The sequence below is a fragment of the Cricetulus griseus genome, chromosome 2, assembly GCF_003668045.3.
Source record: "Cricetulus griseus strain 17A/GY chromosome 2, alternate assembly CriGri-PICRH-1.0, whole genome shotgun sequence".
NCBI lineage: Eukaryota > Metazoa > Chordata > Mammalia > Rodentia > Cricetidae > Cricetulus > Cricetulus griseus.
In genome coordinates, this window is record NC_048595.1 from 65,969,329 (window position 1) to 65,990,504 (window position 21,176).

Below are 21,176 nucleotides of genomic sequence, written 5' to 3' on the forward strand. Positions count from 1 at the left end.
TTTAATAATAAAGATACTGTATGGCTGTATTAACAAATATCCAAAGTAGTGTGGTGACATGTTGTTTCTACACAAACAAATAAAGCTTGCCTGAAGACCAGAGGGTGATGCTAGCCACTAGTTAACCATAGTGGTATGGAGGTGTGTGCAGACAGACAGGAAGTAATATGACTGGGCAGAGAGAGGAATATAAGGCGGGAGGAAACAAGAACTTGGCCTCTTTCTGATGGGGAGTTAGCAAGGTGAGAGTTGGCTGTGGCTTGCTCTTTTCTCTCTCTGATCTTCCAGCATTTTCGCCATATCTGGCTTGTGGGTTTTTATTATTAAGACCAATTAGAACTCCCGTTACATATTGGCTCCAAACTCTATGGCACAAATTCATGAAAAAGCTGTTTGTCTATGACTTTGCAGCCACTGGCATGTGCCAGAGGTGTACACGGCGGGGGGGGGGGGGGGGGGCTCCTGCCAGTGTCACCACTGCTGGCCTAGGTTTTCTCTAAATCAGTCCCCAGCTGCCACCCAAACTCCAGAATCACCTGGACTCCAAAAGCCACAGGATTCTGCCTTTAGGCATCTCCTGCCTCATGTGCTTCTTGTACACAATCCTGTGTGTGTATTTTTCAGACAGAGCACTCTCTCCCTTGTGGGTTGGGTAGTGGACTTCTCTGGAACCCCGTCCTTGAGCTATTGTCACACTAGGTAGCTATCTTGACATCCGCTCAGGCTTCTGCTGTTGTTGCAACTGCCACATGCTCTCAGCTCTTGGCTACATGCTAGCAGCTACAGATGTCTTCAGCCAGGTGGTGCATTGCTGAGACATGCTATGCAGTGGCAGCCTCACAAGACAATTGTGAATTATTAAAGGTGGGATTAGTTTTAGAAAAGAAAGAGAGGTGTTATTTTTCCCACATTGAAAAATGGGAAACACTATTATGATGTGTTAGGTCTCTGTATAATTACACAGTGGATGGTTTAAAACTGGGACAGTTCAAAGAGGGGATAATCAACTTAGCCTGGATTGACATATTGTTAATAATCATTTTGGTAATCTTTATTGTTGGTTTGATAATCTCTAAAAAAAAATGTTGGTTGGCATGAGTACCAAGATATATGCCTTAGAAAAACTGATTAAAACAGATCATAGAGACATTCAGACTCATACAGAGGAATTTAATGGAGAACCAATTTCAGCATTGCATTGTAACATCAGAGAGGAACAGCCTAAGGTTTTCAAATAACCAATTTTAATTCATCCAGTCACCTTACAGGAACTGCCAAATGACAGTTCTCCAAGGCTGTGCAAGAGTAATATGGACTCAGGTGGAAATGTTAGATTTAAGGAGATTCAAGGAAGCGTTAGTCTCATATGGCTTGCATTTACCTTTTGTGAAACAAATGTTAAACTCAAACTCTTGATCAACTTGTAATAGAATTATCTCCAAAGACTAGAAAGACTTGTTTACAGTGGACTTGGAGCCTGGTCCTCAATTACAATTGTGGATCTGGTAGAAAGATGAGTCTAAGACCATTGAACAATGAAGTAGGGCTAGAGGTATGGAAATCTCCCAAGATCAACTTTTTGGAAAGGGAGATTACATTGATGTACAAAGGCAATCTCTATATGAATACCACACCCTGGATTTATGCCATGCAGCAGCTTTGAATGCTTGGGACAGAATTAGAGAAGTAGGAAAGAAAATGGAATCATTTACTAAAGTTATATAGGACCCAAAGAAAGCCTTCATGGATTTCTTACAAAGACTGACTCCAGCTGTAAATAGAATTATACCAAGTTCAGAAGCTAGACAAATACTAATTGAATCTTTGCCTTTTGAAAATGCTAATGAACAATACAAAATGACAATTAGGCCATTAAAGGCAAGATCAAAACCCTTTGAGGAATGGGTCTGAGATACAATCAATATTGAATCTCATGACCATGATGATGCATGAATAGGAGAGGTGATTTTCAGAGGTTTGAAGAAAAATCGAAATAGCAAGTGTTTCAAATGTGGCAAACAAGGTCACTTAAAAAGGGATGGCAGGCAGGGCATTTCTAGGAACAACATTTTTTCCTAAGCATAATTCAAACAGAATTATGGATTATGCAGAAGATGTGGCAAAGGCAGGCATTGGGCAAATAAATGGAGGTCCACAAGGGATAGTCAAGGTAACTCTTTGCCATAGGGAAATTTCTTGAGGGAGCTCTTGTAGGCCCCCATGACAAATTTGGTTTAATCATTTTCTGTAACTATGGAGGAAACTTCTCCAAGCAATTAAATAACCTAATTTCTTATAACCTATTATAAATAACCCATCATAAGAAACCATATTGCTCTGGATGATGGAACAGCTAGAGAAAAAAGAACAACAAAAAAAAATTCAGGAGAAACAATAAAGCAAATATTTTGGCAAACTTCTATAAATGAAAAAAGACCAACGTTAAAAATATGAATAAATGACCTTGTCATTGAAGATTTTATAGACACAGGTATGGATGTCACAAAAATTACAACAAAATCTTAGCATCCAAATTGGCCTTTTTAGGAGTTAAATGTTCAGCTCTTAGGAATTGGAACTTTATCTCAGGTAAAAAAGAGCATGAATGGGTCAAATATATAGGGTCAAAAGGACAGAGAGGAAAATTAAACCTATATGTGGCTAACAGCAATGAACTTATGGAGACATGATTTGTTACTTCAATGGAATACTCAGATTAACATTCCTCCAATCCCAGAAACAAACCATAAATTAACATGTATGTTTCTGGGGATAATATTAGAATGTATTATAAAGAACAGTCACCAGACATTCAGGTTGTACAAGAACAGGCACAAAAGCTGCTGATCTTTGAAAGGCACCAATATTTTAAAATGGTCAATGGTCAAACAATGACTTTTAACAACAGAGAAACTATAGGCCTCAGAACAACTTGTACAGGAGCAGCTAAATTCTCAGCATATTGAAGAGTCATTTTTCCTTGGAATTCTCCTGTATTTCTTATTTTTTAAAAAAAAATCTGAAAAATGGAAAATGGTAACAGGTCTAAGATCTGTTAATAATATGATTCTTCTACCAATGGGTTCTCTACAGTTTGGAATTCCTATGCCTTTATTACCTAAAGAATGACTTCTTCTAGTCATTTATTTAAATGATTCTTATTACACTATACCTTTATAAGAAAAAGACAGAAAAATTTGCCTTCACGGTGCTGCCTACTTATAATAATTTTTATCCTGTTAAGAGATATCAATAGAAGATAGTCCCACATCAAATGTTAAATAGCCCCATCAGGTGCCAATGTTTTGTAAGTCAGCCATTGGAAATAATACCTAAGCAATTTCCTCAATCTATAGTTTACCATTTTGTGGATGATATTTGTGGATGATATTTTACTTGCTAATTCAAATGTAGAAACCTTAGAAAGAATGTTTGAAGAAGTAAAGAAAATTTTGCCTTGTTGGAGATTACAAATTGCTCCTGAAAAAACAAAAAGAGGAGACTTTATTAATTATTTAGGATATAAAATAGGTCTACAGAAAATTAGACCCCAAAAAAGTGCAAATTAGGAGAGATCAATTGATGAATCTCAATGACTTTCTAAGATTGCTAGGAGACATTTCCTATCTAAGGCCCACTTTTGGAGTTGAAAAAACGGGGTTAGGTAATTTGTTCAAAACCTTAGACAGTGACAAGTTATTAAATATTCCAAGAGAAGTATCAGCTGAAGCTGAGACAGAATTGGCTTTAGAGGAAAAGAAATTACAGGATGCACATCTGGATACAAAGCTTGATTGCATTTTGGTTATTTTACCCTCTAAGAATTCTCCTATGGAAATATTAATGCAGAGGGAAGATATTATTTTAGAATGGATCTTTTTACCACATAAACAGAGTGAAAAATTAAAAACTTATGTGGAAAATATATCTGACTTGATTTTAAAAGGAAAATTGAGACGTCATTAATTAGCAGGATTAGCTCCACAGAAATTGCAGTGTTTTTTACTAATGATGAAATTGACAAATTGTGGGCAGAATGTGAACCTTGGCAAAGAGCTTGCAGTAAGTTTTTGGGAGAAATTAACAACAAATATCCTAAAAGCAAGAAAATTCAATTTATGTAGAGAATTAACTGGGTCCTTCCTTGCATTGTAAGGGGAACACCAATATCTGGAGCCCCTACATTTTATACCATTGAAAATAAATCAGAAATGGTAGGTTATAAGTCAGAAAATTTAAGTAGTAGTTCAACATTCTTACGATTCTGTCCAAAAGTCAGAATTATATGCTATTCTCATGATATTAATGGATTTTACAGAACCTTTTAAAATAGTTGCTGATTTGCACTATGTAGAAAGAATTGTTTTGCATATTGAAACTGCTGAATTTATAGCAGATGATACAGAATTGACTTTAATATTCATTCAGTTAAAAAACATAATCAGAAATAGGAATCATCCCATATTTATAACACAGATCCAATCCCATACGTGTCTGCCAAGTCTTCTAGCATAGATAATGATGAAATTATTCAGTTATTAATAGGAAATGTGCTGGAGGACTCAGAATTTCATAATAAATATTATGTCAATAGCAAAGGTTTGCAAAAGATTTTTCTGTCTCTAGGCAACAAGCCAAGGAAATTATAAGGAAACGTCCTTCTTGTTCTTTATACAAGCAAACTACCACCAGCAGAAAGTAACCCAAAGAGTACTCAAAGGAATGAAATCTGGCAGATGGATGTGTTCCATTTTGTAGATTTGGAAAATTAAAGTATGTACACTACACCATTGATACCTATTCAGGTTTTCAATAGGCAACTGCTTTGTGTTCTGAAAAGGCTGATTCTGTAATCACACATTTATTAGAAGTTATGGCCACTATGGGAATACCTGTACAAATTAAGACTGACAGTGCTCCAGCATATGTCTCTAGTAAAATTAAACAGTTTTTTGCTTATTACAATTTAAAGCATATTACAGGTATACCACACAATCCTACAGAGCAAGCAGTTATAGAAAGATCAAATCGAACTCTAAAGAATATGCTAAATAAATGAAAGGGGTAATAAAGACCCCTGAAATAGATTGCATAATGCTTCATTAACCTTGAATTTTCTGAATGCTAATGAGAAAGGAGCGACAGCTGTGGAGAGACATTGGATAATAGGAAAAACAGGATGAATTAAATCATCCTGTATACTTTAAAGATGTGCTGATCTCAGAATTGAAACCAGTATATGTGCTATGTTATGGAGGGGGCTTTGCTTTTTTTTTTTTTTTACACAGGAGAAGAAAAGATATGGATATGATCAAAATTGATAAAGATTAGATTTAAACAAAAGGCACCCCTTAATTAGCAGAGGGGATAGTTAATCAAACACCATGGCAGTTCAATCTAAGCTAACTTTAAAACTAATAAATGCTTCTCGTTGGATCAGATATAACTTTCCATAAGACAGCCTCCCCCAAAATTAGGGTAGGGGAAGGGAAAGGATTTGTTTTTGTCTTTTCAGGAGAATGAAGGCATCCAGCTAAGGAATCTAAAGACCACTGGACAAATGAGACATCTGAAGAAAAGGAACAAATAATCCAGCAAAACTGTCCTAAGAAAAAAAGAGTAACTTAGCATATTAGTATATCAAATTTACAAAAGGATACATTTTCATAAATCTTCCCATTTTTTTTCTGCTTCTCTCTACAGACATATAATGCAAATTGTCTTTTTGTAGTCCCAGTTCAATTAAAAATTAAAGCTTTTTTTTGAGTTGTAGTGTGGCTCTCTCCTTCTCTAAACCCAAGCAATCTTGTTAAAGTAAATACAAGTTAGAATAGAAAGTGAATTAGGTTCAACATTTTAGACTCATCAAGATAGATATGGAGTACTTTCTCTGAGTTTGTCAATTGTTAATAGATGCATTTATTGCCTGTATATATTATAGTTATTGTACTTATTGTATATAATTTTCTTATACTAGTTATAATCTTTTTAAATTTTTAGACAAAAAGGGGAAATGTGGTGATACCTTGTTTATAGTTTAACAAATAAAACATTTGTGAAGATCAGAGGATGGAGCTAGCCACTAGTTAACCATAGAGGAATGGAGGTCTGTACAGACAGACAGGAAGTGATATGACTGGGCAGAGAGAAGAATATAAGGTGGGAGGAGACAGGAACTTGACCTATTTCAGCTGAGAAGTTAGCAAGATAAGAGTTGGCCATGGCTTGCTCTTTTCTCTCTCTGATCTTTTAGCATTTGTCCTGATATCTAGATGTGGGTTTTTAAAACAAATTAAAACCTATCTAATAAAGTCCAGAAATTCTGCATCTGATGTATACCCCAAAAGCTCACATGTCAAAGGTTTGATAGCCAGCCTGTAGCACTGTTGAGAGGTTGTGGGACCTTGTGAATCTAAAGACAAAGGAAAGGAAGTTGATTTCTTGACCTGAAGCATGTAGTAGGATTTCTGCTTCTTTTCTCCTGTTCCCTGTTTGTCAAGAACTATATAGACCTCCTCTTCCATACTTCCATCATAATGCACTGCCTTATCACAGTTCCAAGAGTGACACAATCAAATAACCATGGACAGAAACTCTGAAACTGTGAGTCAAAAAAAAAGGCATTTCTCATTATAGATTGATTGCATCAGCTCTGCTCTCACAGCAACAGAAGATTCACTAATTCAGGAAATGAATACATTTATGCACATAAACAACTGAACTTTCACAAATATACAAAGATAATACAGAGGAGAGAGTGTGGTTTGATTCATACTCTTTTGAATAGTTTTACCTCATTTTAACATAATCTAAAGTCATCTGAGAAGTAGGAACCTCAATTAAGAAAATACCTCCATAAAATGTCAACAAGCCTGACAGGCATTTTCTTAATTAGGGATTGATAGGGCCCACTCATTGTGAGTGGTGTTATCCCTGGACTCGTGGTCCTGGGTTCTATAAGAAAGCAGACTGAGTCAGCCATGATGAGCAATTAGTAAGCAGCACCCTTCCCTGGCCTCTGCATCAGCTTGAGTCTCCAGGTTCCTGACCTGATTGTGTTGCTATCCTAACTTCCTCTGATGATGAATAGTACTGTGTAAGTATAAGCCAAATAAACTCTTTCCTCCCCAAGTTGCATTGCTAATGGTGTTTCATAACAACAATAGTAACCTGAACTAAGACAGATACCTTATGGATTAATTATTTTTCAATTATAGAAAAAAATTATCATGCAAAAGCAATTTAAAGAAGGAAGAGTCTATTTTGGCTCCCGATTTAAGTGGGTACATACCATCACAGCAGGAAGACACAGCAGCAGAAGCATGAGGTGGCTGCTGGCATTGTGCCTGTAGTCAGGAAGCAGACAGAGATGAACATTGGTATTTAGTTTGGTTTCTCCCTTTTCTTGTTTGGGCCAAATTCCCAGCCCATGGTTGGTGCTGCCCATTAAGAGTGATGGGGAATGTTCTTCTGAGTATATGTTTATCTTATTTATTGTTGAATAAAGCACTGTTGGCCAATAGGGAAGCAATATAGGTAGGACTAGGAGTCAAGGAGGATTCTGGGAAATGTAGTAAAGAGAAGTTGCCATGTGATCCAGGCAGGAAGTGACATAGCAGGCAGAATCAGAATATAAGCAGGGACAAGGAGGAAATCTTTTCTCTTCTCTTCTCTTCTCTTCTCTTCTCTTCTCTTCTCTTCTCTTTTCTCTTCTCTTCTCTGCTGAGACGCTGAATAGGCAAGATATAGGATACCAGAGGAGTATGAGGTCTCTGGACATTTATCCGGTAAAATAATGTCACAAAGAAATACATAGATTAGTAATTATGGGTTAAGAATAAGAAGCCCAGCTAGGCATAGGCGGTCCATGCCTTTAATCCCAGCACTCGGGAGGCAGAGGCAGGCGGATCTCTGAGTTCGAGGCCAGCCTGGTCTCCAGATCGAGAGCCAGGATAGGCTCCAAATCTACACAGAGAAACCCTGCTTCAAAAACCAAAACAAACAAACAAACAAACAAACAAAAAGAATAAGAAGCCCAAGTCGCCAGCCAACAGCTTATAACAAATATAGCATCTGCGTGTTTCTTTGGGGCAGAGAATGCCAGTGCAATCCCTGCCCATGTTTGGTGCTGCCCACAACAAGTATGGACTTTCTCAGTTAGAGCCTCCGGAAATGTTCTTAGAGACAACAATCCCGGAGGTGTGTCTCCTAGGTGATTCTAAACCTAGTCATGTTGACAAACAATGTAAATTAACTCTCACACTTCAGCATTAACAAAACCAAGACCTTAAAATTTATTGAAAAAAAAGGAACTTTTTTAACATAAGTTTAAAAAAATTATTTGTAGATGTGACACATACACACAAAAAAACTTTATAAATTTGAGTTCATCATAATTAAAAACTTCTATTTTAAAAATATGTATGTAAGGGATGAAAATACAAGCCAAAGACTGGGAGAACATACTTGAAAATAATATCTGACTTTAAAAAAGGATTTACAGACAGGAACACTAAAAAAAAAAAAAAAAAAAAAAAAAAAAAAAACAACATTTAACTAAAATAACAGTTTGATAAGGAAGGAACAGGGATTTGAATAGGAACTTCACAAAATCTATGACAACAAAGGGATACAGATGAATTATGGAGATAATCAACATTTTCATTATATTTACTAGAAATGGGTTTATAGGCATGATAATTTTGTCAACTTGACACAGTCTAATCATCTGGGAAGAGTCTCAATGGAAGGTTGTCAAAATCAGCTTTGCCTGTGGATGTGTCTTATTTGATTGAATGAATCGAAGTGAGAGGATGTGACCATTTTGGTGGCACCATTCCCCAGGTTTGTGATCCTAGACTATCTAAGAATAGGAAAAGTGAACTGAGCACTGGAACGCATGCACTATTTCATTGCTCTCTGCTCTTGACTGTGGATGTAATGTGACTAGCTTCTTCACATTTCTGTCATGTTGATAACCTTGCAATCATACATTATCACCTTAAAATGTAATCTGAATAAACTCTTTGTCCCTTAAGCTGTTTTTATCAAAGTATTTTTTCTCAACAGGAAGGAAACTAAGACATTGGGCATATGGATTGGTTAAAGCTCACTGATTCAATACTCTGTGTCAATTATACCTCAGTAAATTTAATGAGAACAAAAATGCAATGGGAAGATAACTCAATTCACTTTGTTCATTATCTTTCATCAAGGATGGTTCACAGTTATTTATAAATAACAGAGTCAGAATTCAAACCCAGCCCAGCCCTTTGGATTTTAACTGCTTTATTGCTGCTTAGTACTGAAGCTAGTACTGAAAAATCAGAGTTTGTTATATTAATTCTTTCACTATGAATTTAATGCTATTTCTCCCAAGATTTATTGAGGAATAGCTAGCAAACATGGATGTTTAAGGCTTACAGTGTGGCATTTGGATATGTAAATATATTGTGAAGTGATCAGTAAAATTAACATACTTATCAGCATTTTTAGGATTTAATGACATATAAGTCCATTTTTTATGTAATTCTTAAAATCTTATTTTGTTTGGATAGGCATGTGTGCCCTACCCTGAAAAGTACTCTTGACAAATGTTCCCCAGGTCTGGCTTCTGGCTCCAATATCTTACAGTGCATGTACTAGTCTTCTGGTTCATTCGAAGGAAAGGATACCATGCCCATAACAGGCTGACTTGCTTTATACTACTAAAAGGTAATTCCATGTGTCCTTTGGGTGTTATGGTACATTTGGGGCTCTCTTTACATGCTGACAGTGGACGTTACAATTCCCTTGTCATAGGTTTAGCACTGTGTGGGAGGGCAGTGTTCACCAGTGTAACAGCAATGAGAGACCACACCTAGGTTGTGTTCTATTGGTGGGCTCCTTGTAATAGATAGGAGTAGGTTGTGACCTTTTGAGTAGTTCCTGATGCATGCCAGCTCCTCTTACATTCCTGACCAGGTTTTCTGGGTCTATTATTAGATATTAGATGAGTACCTATTTTCAGGGAGAATCCCAAGCACATTACCCATTTTCAAAATAGCCTAATCTGTGACCCAGAAACTTTCATAGACACCCCACAAAGTATCAGTCTCCCAGTAAAGATTCACCACTGCTTCAGATGTTACAAGAGAGCTTAGAGAAATATGGCAACCCCGAGTTGAGATTAATTGAGCTACAATGAGCATATAATGATGACACCCTTATTCACCATCCATCTCTTATCCCAAAAGTGATTCTTCTTGAAGGACTTGTCCACCCCTAAGAAATGGGACAAGAAGACTGACTCTTGCTCCTGGAAGTGTCAGCATCAATCCATGGGTTCACAGTCTTTTAGGCCATAAGGCAATTTTCAAACCTCAATGGAAAATTTTAGGCAACTTAGTTCTTTGTTGTTTGTGCATTATAGAGTGTTTAGCAACATCTAGGCCTCCACCTACCAGACTCCTCAGGTATAATAAGTACACAACTATCTCCAAATAATGTTGACTGTCTCCTTAGCAGTGGAATCATTCCCACTAGGAACCATTATCTTACGATTCAGGAGACCTGAGTTGGGGCCACTCTAATGCATTCCATAAATCTTCAACATCTGTTTATGGAGTAGATCCAGGGCTTATCTGGCCTCTCTTCTAGTGGACATTTACCTGTGCTGTTCCTAGTAAATGGGCTGTTTATAAAGTCAAACAAAAGATCATGCATATTTCTGTTCCAGGGCCAATAGTTTGTTTCTTTTCTAGCCACAAAACCAAGAAAGGTGTCTTAATATTCTGTTCCAAATGGAGAACTTTGCAAACTTTGAACAGTGCAATCAATTGTCAGTATTGATAACAATGAAGGGAAAAATCAAATAAATGCTGCGAAGGTGACTCATTTCATTGTCATCTTATTAGGTAGGACATTCAAATGACCACTCCCTGTTTTTGTCAACTTGTCCCACTACACATGAGTCACACAGAGACTGCACTACTGTTCATTTACTCCCGTAGTTCAAAGTCCCTTGACTGCTTAGCAGGTGTGAGTGAAGAGTATGATTCCAGATGTGTCTCTCCTCCGTTGCCTAAATGCCTCCTCGCCACCCAGTAACAGATGAATACAGAAGTGTAAAGGAACAGAAGACGGCCTTCTGTTTCTCCAAAGCAACTTTAGAACAAAGGATTTAATTGGGATTCATTATGGCCCCTCATCAGGACTGTGCTTGGCCCTCCGCTGATCAATCCTTTGCAGGAAATGATGCTTTGTAATCAGATATTGACAGTTTCCACGGTTTTCAGGTGACAGAGTGTTCTCAGAGACCTCTGAAGAGTTGAGACTGTTAGTTGTTTCAAAATCTTGACAGTGTCATGATGTCATTAAGGTGTGTGTGAGCGTGTTTGTGCACGCACATGCACAGGAAGTTTTAGGACCAACATTAGCAAGGAATTGGTTGATGATCTCAAAATAGAGATTAGCTCTGATAATAGAATGGAAGACACTGGAAGAAATTAAGGGACAGTATTTCTGAGCTAAGAAAAAGTTCTGGTTTTAAAATATTATCCTGCCTTTATAAACTGTCTGACATCTTTGTTAAAATAATCTAGGGCTGTTTTGTCTATTTGCTTCCTTGCTCTTTGGGTTTCTCATGTTCTTCTGTGTCCCGTGTGTTTTCCTTTCTGTTTCTGTCTTACCTTGATGCTTACATGAGCTCTTATAAAATATTTCCTTTTGTTCATGAACACAAAATCTCTCTTTTTCTGGCTTTCAGACTGTGCCTTCCACTGACTGGTACCATGTGATTCTTCAAAGAGTAGTCATTGTAAACTCAACACCTCACTCCCATATATCATTGTCATCAAGAATGTCACCTTACATTGGTCATCCCTCCTAAACCTAGGTTTCACTTCCTCTCTCAGGAAGCTCTATATGTGATTCAGCTAGGGACAATGTTCTATGGATTCTGTGACCTAAGTATTTTCAAATGTTGTGTTTTTGATTTCCTTACCTCTTCTACAACAGCTTCCATAGCAGCATCTCAAATGGCTTTCGCAATGATATCTACATTGGAGAACAGCCATGTCTGCCACAACAGCTTAATCTCTTTTGTGATCTTTTGCATTGGTAGAAACATTATCTCCTAAATGAACATTTATATGACTCCATCATAGCTTTCCTTTGCTATTTAATGGGTCTTTTCATCACAGCCTGCCTGTGTCAGCCATGTAAGACTAAAGCTCTACAGACTCAAGACTTATGGCCACTGTCATTTTCTCCTTGGAGCTCAATCAGAGCCAGAGTGATTTTTTCAGAGTCTGTAGTACATCTCCTTGTACAACTTTTTTTCCTGATTATTATGTCTCCAAACTAAGTTTATACATTTTTAAAACATACCATTCACTTGTTGATGGACAACTGGTTTGCCTCCAATCCTTTGCTATAATGAGTAAAGCAGCAATAAATTTGGAGGTGAAAAATATCTCCATGGTAGTATCTGGAGTTTCCTGGGTGTATCCCAAGAGTGAAATAACAGGATCATATGGTAGTTCTAGCTTTAGTGTTTTTTTTTTCTTGAGAAATCTCCAAACTGATTTCCACAACAGCTGTATTAATTAATACCCCCTACCAACAGTAAATAAGGGTTACTAATTGTCCATTAACAATTAGGATGAGTAATGAAAATTTGCAATGTGTGTGTGTGTGTGTGTGTGTGTGTGTGTGTGTGTGTGTGTATGTGTGTGTACATAGATATATCATTCAGGTTCAACAAAAAATGAACTCAAGGAGCAAAAGTTTCAGGAGAATGGATGGATTTAGAATGTATGGCATTAATTATCAACATCATGCCATCTTGGAAGAAAAAATGCACATGTTCTCCTTCATTTGTGAAATCTAGCCACAAATATATGTGTAAACAGTACATGGATACACTGTAGTATGTAGAAAAGAGCAAAAGATATGATATTTGGAGATGAAGGACTGAATGCAGCAATGGGAACAAGTTATGAAAATGTATATAGAGCTACCTATTTTTCTAATTCTGAATCTGTCATGAACTTTCACTTTTGGTGGTGGATAGGCACATAAAGTATATATGATAGTGAAAGCATAAAATCCAATGTGAACCTTCACAGCTGTCCCAGGGCTACTGTAATTGTATACATGTTCGCCTAGTTGCATAGTCCTCGGGTCTGATTAATTTCTGTTTGTGACTTTTTTATTTGAATCATTTTAAAAATAGTAACATTTAAAATAAAAAGTTTTAAAAAGAAAAAAGTGTACCAAGTACCATTTTTCTTTAAGACTTTCTTACACACACTTTAGAAATGAACTTATTTAAGTGTCAAACAATCTAAACCAACTAAGTAGATGGGCATATGTATGCCATACAAACAGGCTTCCTTAGAAACATCTTGATTGAAGATTGAAAGATATTGACCATAGCCTAAATTAGCAGTCTTAGAAACCCAAGAAGTGGGCTCCAGGCTTAGTCTTAAGCTGTAAATTCCCCCCATTAGAACCCCTTTTCTTGGGAGACTGGAGATACTGTGTGTTAAGGATGTTAAATTCAGTAAGTTGTAAACACAAGAAAGGCATGCATTTTTTAAACACTTCATTATAAATAATGAATAATGTAACATGTGATTTTGGGTGAGTAGCATAATCACGTACACCTTGATTTCTTTTCTGCCATTTAGGACAAAGCTCCCTACTGGTCTAACATAGCTGATTAAAGGCTTGAGTGAATTAATACTCTGGAAATGCTAAAACAGCATCTCAGTTATAGTAAGCACTCCTTGAAAACTGGACATTAGATATTATGCACCTGTCTCCATACTTATCAATTCTTGAAGCATATATTAAGTATCCTCCAATACTGACAGAAGATGAATGAAGAGGAATTACAATAAGGAACAGAAGACTTACATAAGATGTGAAGATTGTTTGTATTCATAATAGCTCATTTCCTAAGTATTTCAACATTCAGAAAATAATTGATCCTTGGAAGTGGAGAGTGGCTCAGTGGTTAAGAGTGCATATTCCACAAACATGAGAATCTGAGTTAAATCCCAGAACCCAGGTAAAAAGCCTGGTATGGGGAATGGAGATAGGGAGATGCTGACAGCTCTCTGGCCAGCTAGTCTAATAAAAATGGCAAGCTTTCTGTTCACTAAGAAGCCTTGTCTCGGGATAGTAAGGCATACCATGATAAAAGAAGACATTTGACATTCTTCTCTGGACTCTGCATACATACACATGGATGTGCATGTTCATATACATGTACCACACACACATATACACCAATGCACACACACATGGAGAGGTCAAGGGGATGTAGTAATGTTCAATCACAAAGAGATTACATTACACCCCTGAGAACGTGGGAAAGCATTGGAACAGCTGCTTCATTGTTGAAGAGCTAGCATTCTATGCTAAGATGACTGAACTAGTAGTCTGTGTCCATTCCATTTATCTAATTTTACCTCTGCCAGGTTTTAAAGAGTGGCACTATCAGAGCCTTCAAAGACAATAATTTTGCAGAGCTCTGAAAGAGTTTTAATATGTTTTTTTTTTTAATCAGTGCAACATAGCTCATGTTGCCTACTTGTTACATGCATCTTTATTGTACTCAGAAGACATCATAGCCCAACTGTGGCAACAAGACAGAACAAAGGCATTGTACAAACAAGTAGAACCACTGGATGGCTATGTTGTAATATGTTATTTGTAAGTGTCCTCCATGGCAATCTCTCAATCTCTCAGTCCTGAAACCAAATCCCAAATGAAAAGGGGAGATTGAAATCAATGACGGTCACTTTTCCAAATAGTCAACTGTCCAGCACCATGTAGAAGGACGATTTGGGTTATGGTGAACCTCGATTTATTTGCCACCAGATTGAATCCCATGAGAAAGGTTTCCACTGGTACAGGATGATAGCTTCATTAACAGAACTAACCTCAAAATGTGTGGACACTCAATGAATTAGAGGCTGTCAAAGAAGGGAAGGAAGCATTGGTTGAATTCAATATTTTATGGTGGGATTCTTCTGGAATTAGGATAAAAATGAACTCTGGTACAACAGATCCATTCCGAATAAAGTGGCCCCGCCTTACATGGATGCCCTCACTTTCCACAAGGGCCTGAGAGAAGGATGGTCCTTAGAGAATTTTCTGGGAGTAGATGACATTCACTTTGTTTGCTAAACATTCTTGACCTCATGCCCTCTATAAAAATAGCTCCTTTCAGTTCCCTGAAAAGCTGTGATTGTGCCGTCCAGAACCTTGTGCTGGCCTCTTTCATCTTGCTGAGGATGGGTGTGGCTTGATTTTCAAGAAAGAAAGGTCAAGGTGCGAGCTTAGCTGTCTCATCCTGGTGACGCAAATGCAGTGTACCTTGTTTCTGCCTCTAGAATCTCCAATCAGAAAAGCATATAGTAAATTGACAATGAAAGCTTCCCAGTGTTCAAAAACCAACACTAAGGGATTCCTCCACCCCTTGGCTTAGTCTCTTTTCCTACCCTGACTTACTAGGTTCTCCACAGCCTGGGAGCCCCGAGGTAACAGGCCGACCATTTTGGTGTAATCCCACCACGTTTGCTCTAGCTAAGCATGAGGATTTATTAGTTGTGAACGTTCATTTTTGTTTTTACTGGTCTAGTGCCAGTAAATAAGTCACCCAAACCCTGGCTGAGTGTCATTTGATAGGAAAAGGCTGGGATCACAAGGACGCCTTCTGTCTTTCAACCAAAAAAAAAAAAATTGCTGAGGTAAGCAGTGTCAAAGCCAGCTGCATCAACATGATGGCCTTAAGACAAATGAGAGCTTTCACTGCTGGGTACGAGGCTCAGAGCAAAGGGCTCTGCAGACCTTCTCAGCCAGCACAGCTGATAGAATGGGAGCTGCAAACTCTTAGCTTTGATAAGAAATAGTCTCCATTTCTGCATTCAGCATATAACCACAGTTCATCTGCAGGGTGACTAGAGGTATAGAGTTCCTTCCGTCTATACACAAGCACACTCTTGCACATACATACTCACATCTGTACATACGTAGAAGCATGCTGCATGCAAGGCTCATTTCACTATCATTAGGAGAAAAAAAAATTGTGGATTTCTACACTCCGTGTCTGGGACCCACTGGCAGGCTGGAGGGCATGAGGCAGTGGGCCAAAAGTGGGGTGCACAATTGTTAGGGGCTATTAGGAGATCCAGGGTGGGAGAAGAGGAGGAGGAGTCAGCCTGAGCTAGAGACAGGGACTGCTTTCTCCACAGGCCATGCCAGCTCCCCTGTGACTGTTGCCAGGGCAATGGCTGGGGGATTATCAGGAATGCCTGGAGACGGCATCCTTCTTTTGGACTCATGGATGGAGCAGAAGGGGGTGGATGGCTTTTCTCTTTCTGTTTCTTCTTTTCATATTCAGCAGATTAGAGTGGCGGGTTGCTGTGGCGACCATGCGGAGGAGGGCTCCTGCACACCTGCACCATGAGCAAAGCAGCCAGTGTGGACTCAGACAGTCCTGGGGGCAGAGTTTTGCTCTGGGACTCACAATAACAACAACAAAAGAGGAAGTGAGAGAAAAGGAGGAAGACAGAATGGTGGGAAAGGGAGGGAGGGAGAAATTCGTCCTCTAGTTCAAACAATGTCGCTCTTTAATAAATCAGGAAAAGAGTCCTCAGGACACAGAAGATACCCCAGAAACCCCGAGGAAGCAGATTTGCAGGGCCACTGAAGTATGATGAGAAGTGGGGGGGGGGGGTACCTACATCCTTGAATGCAACCTGTTGAGTGCATCCTACCATTGAGGAACACAAAACTATGGCTGAAGTTATTCTTATTATCCAGAACTAAGAGAGACTTGCATAAGAACCTTCCAATGGAAGGAGTGCAGTATAATGAGAAAATAGCATCACTGTGCTTCTTGATTAAAAGGGAGGGGGAGGGAGAGGGAGAGGGAGAAGAGGAGGGAGGGGAGGGGAGGGGAGGGGAGGGGAGGGAGGGGAGGGGAGGGCAGCTACAAGCAATGTCCCAGTCTCACCTCCCCTAGACAACTTAGGCTCTGCCCTGTCTTCTTCCTTCACCTTCTCTCTCCCCTCTTCTCATTCTCCCTCCCCTCTTCTCATCTTGTGTTTGCCTTCTGCAGTATTGTCTTTGTTTCCATTAGCAAAACATTACAATCCATTAGCCTGTCCAAAGCACTTTACAATAACAATATTTACAGAAGGTTAAATAAAATATGTATAGAGAGATTAATAGTGACTGAGTAACGGACCTTTTGAACTTCTAACATGCTGGGTTTGTGGGGTATTTTTTTTTCTTAAGTTGGATTCTCAGGCTGCGTCAATGTTTTTAATATCTCTGAAGCCACTTAAAGGGAAAGATAGCAAAAAAATAAATTTAAAAATCAAACAAAACATTCTTTTTGTTTCCAAGGATTTTTTTTTTCTGTCTTTTGCAGGCAATCTGGTTAGTGTGAAGTGAGACTATGGGGTTCGCTTTCAGAATGGCTGAAGGCATGAGCATTTCCTTGAGGTAGGCAGTCCTGTAAATTAAGGGACAGCCACTTGCTTACCACTGTGCTCACAAAACATCCAGCACTGATGCCAACATTCCTTGAGTCCTTTTCCCATCTTCATGTGGACCCTATAATATTGACTTTGTAAGACAATCTAGCCTCTGGATGTTCACTTCTTTTTATAGATTTTTATATGTATTTTCTGACTTACACAAGTTAGAAAATACATTAGATCTGTCTTTTTCTTTTTTAAATAAAAGGCTATTAACTGTTCTGAGCTTTGTGCTCCATTTAACCTCTTAACCAGTAACATCACTGTTTCTGTGACACCAAAGCACATGTAAATCAAGGCAACATGTAAATAAATGGGCATTTTTATATTCCAGTAAACTTTGTGTAAGGGCTAGGCCAGTAGTGCAGGTCTCCATGGGAGACTAGGGCAAGAGGATTAAAGGTTCAAGGACTGCTTGGGATGCAAAGTGTCTTCAAGGGAAGCTTGAGTAAGTTAGAGAGACCCTGTCTTAAGGTACAAAGTAAATCAAGTTGACATATAGCTCATTGGTACAACACTCACTCAGCATGAGGATCCCAGGATAAATCCCAAGTACTGGAAACAACCAATAGCAAAAGCTGCCTTTATTTACAAAAACAGCATGGTCATTTGAATTGTAGGCCAGTTCTCAGCTCTCTCCCAGAGCTGTACTCCTCCTCTAGGTGTAACCTGAGTGGGGCTTTGACTTCCCTGTCTCAGAAAATGTCACTATTCAAAGGCAATTGCTTTCCTGTCCCTAGCTTTATTAAGTACAACAAACTAGTTCCCCTGGAAAGATGCTACTTTGTGCCCCCATCCAATAACTGCAGACTAGGGAGACCAAATCCTTGGAAAGCTGTCACACTCCAGGCCATTCACAAGTCTTAGGACCAAGAATTAGTGAAAACGATGAAATAAGGGTTATTGATTTTATGGTAATTTCCCAGAATCACATAAGTAAAAATATGAGAAAACCTATTTGTTTGGTCCAGTCACGTGAAGACTCAGATTACTGCTGGTTAGCAATGGAAACCACTATTTATTATGGATGTCCTCTCACACCCCATGTCTGCTAGAATTGTCTATTACCAAAGACAAAACATAAACACTGTCAAGAATGTGGAGAAAAGGAAACTCTGGTGTATTACTTGCTGGTTTGTTGGTACAGCCAGTGTGCATACAGTATGAGGTGTCTAAAAATTAAAAACAAAACCGTCTTTTGGTCCAGCAATCTAACCATATATATTCAAAGAAAATGAAATCAAGAATTAAGTTTTCCCACACACTTTCAATATTTCAGCATAGTATCCAGACATTATAAATATCTATCAGCAGGTAAAAAGGATACATGAAAATGCAATGTACACCTATAAAAACAATGACATTATTTCACATTAAATATAGAATATCTTAGCCAGCATGATGGCACATGTCTTTAATCTCAGCACTCAAGAGGCTGAGGCAAGTGAATCTCTTTGAGTTTGGGCCCCCCCTAGTCAATATACATATACTAACAGAAACAAATCAGGCCAGAAGGACAATTACACATGATCTCAACTCTATGTGGAATCTACAGACCTTGAAGTTCCAGAAGCTCTACGTGACATGCATGTTGCCAAGGTCTGGAAAGAGGCTGGCAAATGGTTCAGAGCTGCAGTTACATGGAGGAATGTTCTGGAAGTCTAATGTGCAGTATGTGAGTATAGTTAAGAAAACTACACTGAATATTTAAAATTTACTGAAAAGTAAATTCTCATTATGAAGAAGAGAAAATGTGTATGTATTTGTGACACACTTGCATACACATACAAATGACAATGGATGCCATGCAAATATACCATTTTTATTCAACAATTGTATTTTATTGAAGATGGGATAAATTTTAGACAAGTTAAACAAATTCCTTTCTACAGAAAGATCCAGAAGATTCATATCAATCATATCATCATATCAATGTAGACAAATTAACTATTCGCTCAATAAGACATTTAAAAATGAACATCATATAGGAGAAAAGATAAGGTTCCAATTTCTGAAAACATTTCATATAGAGAAAAGTCCAGAATGGGAACAAATCTCTCTTTGCATAACACAGATACAGGTGGAAAGACACAACATGTTGGTCTCCTTCTTAGGTCAGGTCACTATTCAATATAAACTTCAACTGAATTAACCACAATGTTGTTCATTAGAGACAGAAACACCATTGTGTTCTTATCTTTTATTTGTGATCAATGCAAAATATAATCATTTGGCTAAGATTAGCAGATGTCCAAACTGGGTCTGAATAATGCCTATAATTTCATGTTAATATGAGGAGGAATTTTCACAAAAGAACATGGATGCTTTCCAAGCCATCATTTCCAGATGTACCCATAACCAGAAAGTCCTCTAGGAAATCAAAAATGTCCAGGGTCTGCTAAAGTCATGTATCAATAGAAAATCACTTATGGAATTAATGCCAGCCTTCAAGAGACTGGGAGACAACTTTCCTTCCACAACTAAGACATGTTCGAGATGCACTTAGTCTTTGCTGGGTAAATGTTAGATAGTGGGGGAGGGCAGCATCAAAATGTTGTCATGTACTGAAATTGGATATAACACAACAAAAGCACCACATAGCAGCAATTCCATGGGCTCTGCCAGGTTGACTTTGGGGCAGACACCTGGTAAATTTCCTTCTAATAGAAGGGATTGCTTTGGGCAATTTTGCACTTATTGTGACTTCCATATCATCTTCCATTCCAGTTCTGCACAGTGGGACTTGCCTGCTACTGAGGGTCAGGATTATAGCTGCCTCTAATTGCTATTCCCATCTGTTGTAGAAGAAAAAGCTATGTCTTTCTCCTTTTGACTAAAGCAGAGAGAAGGATAATATGCCAAAAGAAAAAAAAAACATTTTTTATTAACCCAAATTGATAGATAACTAGATAGTCCAACCAGTTGCAAAGAGAATCAATTTAGGAATAATAAATGTTTACTGGAAAGTACAATTTGACTCTTCAATTCATAGGCTAAAATTGAACTGAGTTTTTCCCTTTTGTGAGGGAGACAGCATTGCTGAGGAGAACTAGAGGGACAGGGAGGGAGACAATGATGCTGTTTACTTGATGATGCCAGTGTGTCCTCCTCTAGTGCCTGTGGTAACCCTGCAGATTAGATGTTACCAATCCAGTTACAGACATGGAGACTGAGGCTAGGAGCTTGCACTACTTCCCCAAGTCTTTGGAAAGCAGTAATTAAAGGGAAATTTTGGAGGCCTTTTAGAATGCTCTGTCAGCAAGAGTAATGATTTCTTTGTTTAAGCAAATCTTGTAGGAATGTAATTATATGAAAAGAATTTTAAGACTGTCATCTGCTGACAAATGATCAGAATTATCATGAAATATTGCAAAGTGTCAGTTCCATAAATGAGATTTAACTGAAAATGAAAAGTGAATGTGTGCTTGGTTCATTCATTTGGTAATATCATAGCTGCCATTGCATTAGTGACCATAGTAGCCCAACTTCACCATTTGCTGAGATAGAGGGAGGTGTATAAATGGAACGAAGTACAATTTTAGACAGGTAAGCCTCTTTTTTGCTGTTGGTAGTGGTCAATATAGACTCAAAGTGAGGAGAATAAATAAGAGTTGAGAGCTGAGCCCTAAACAGGAC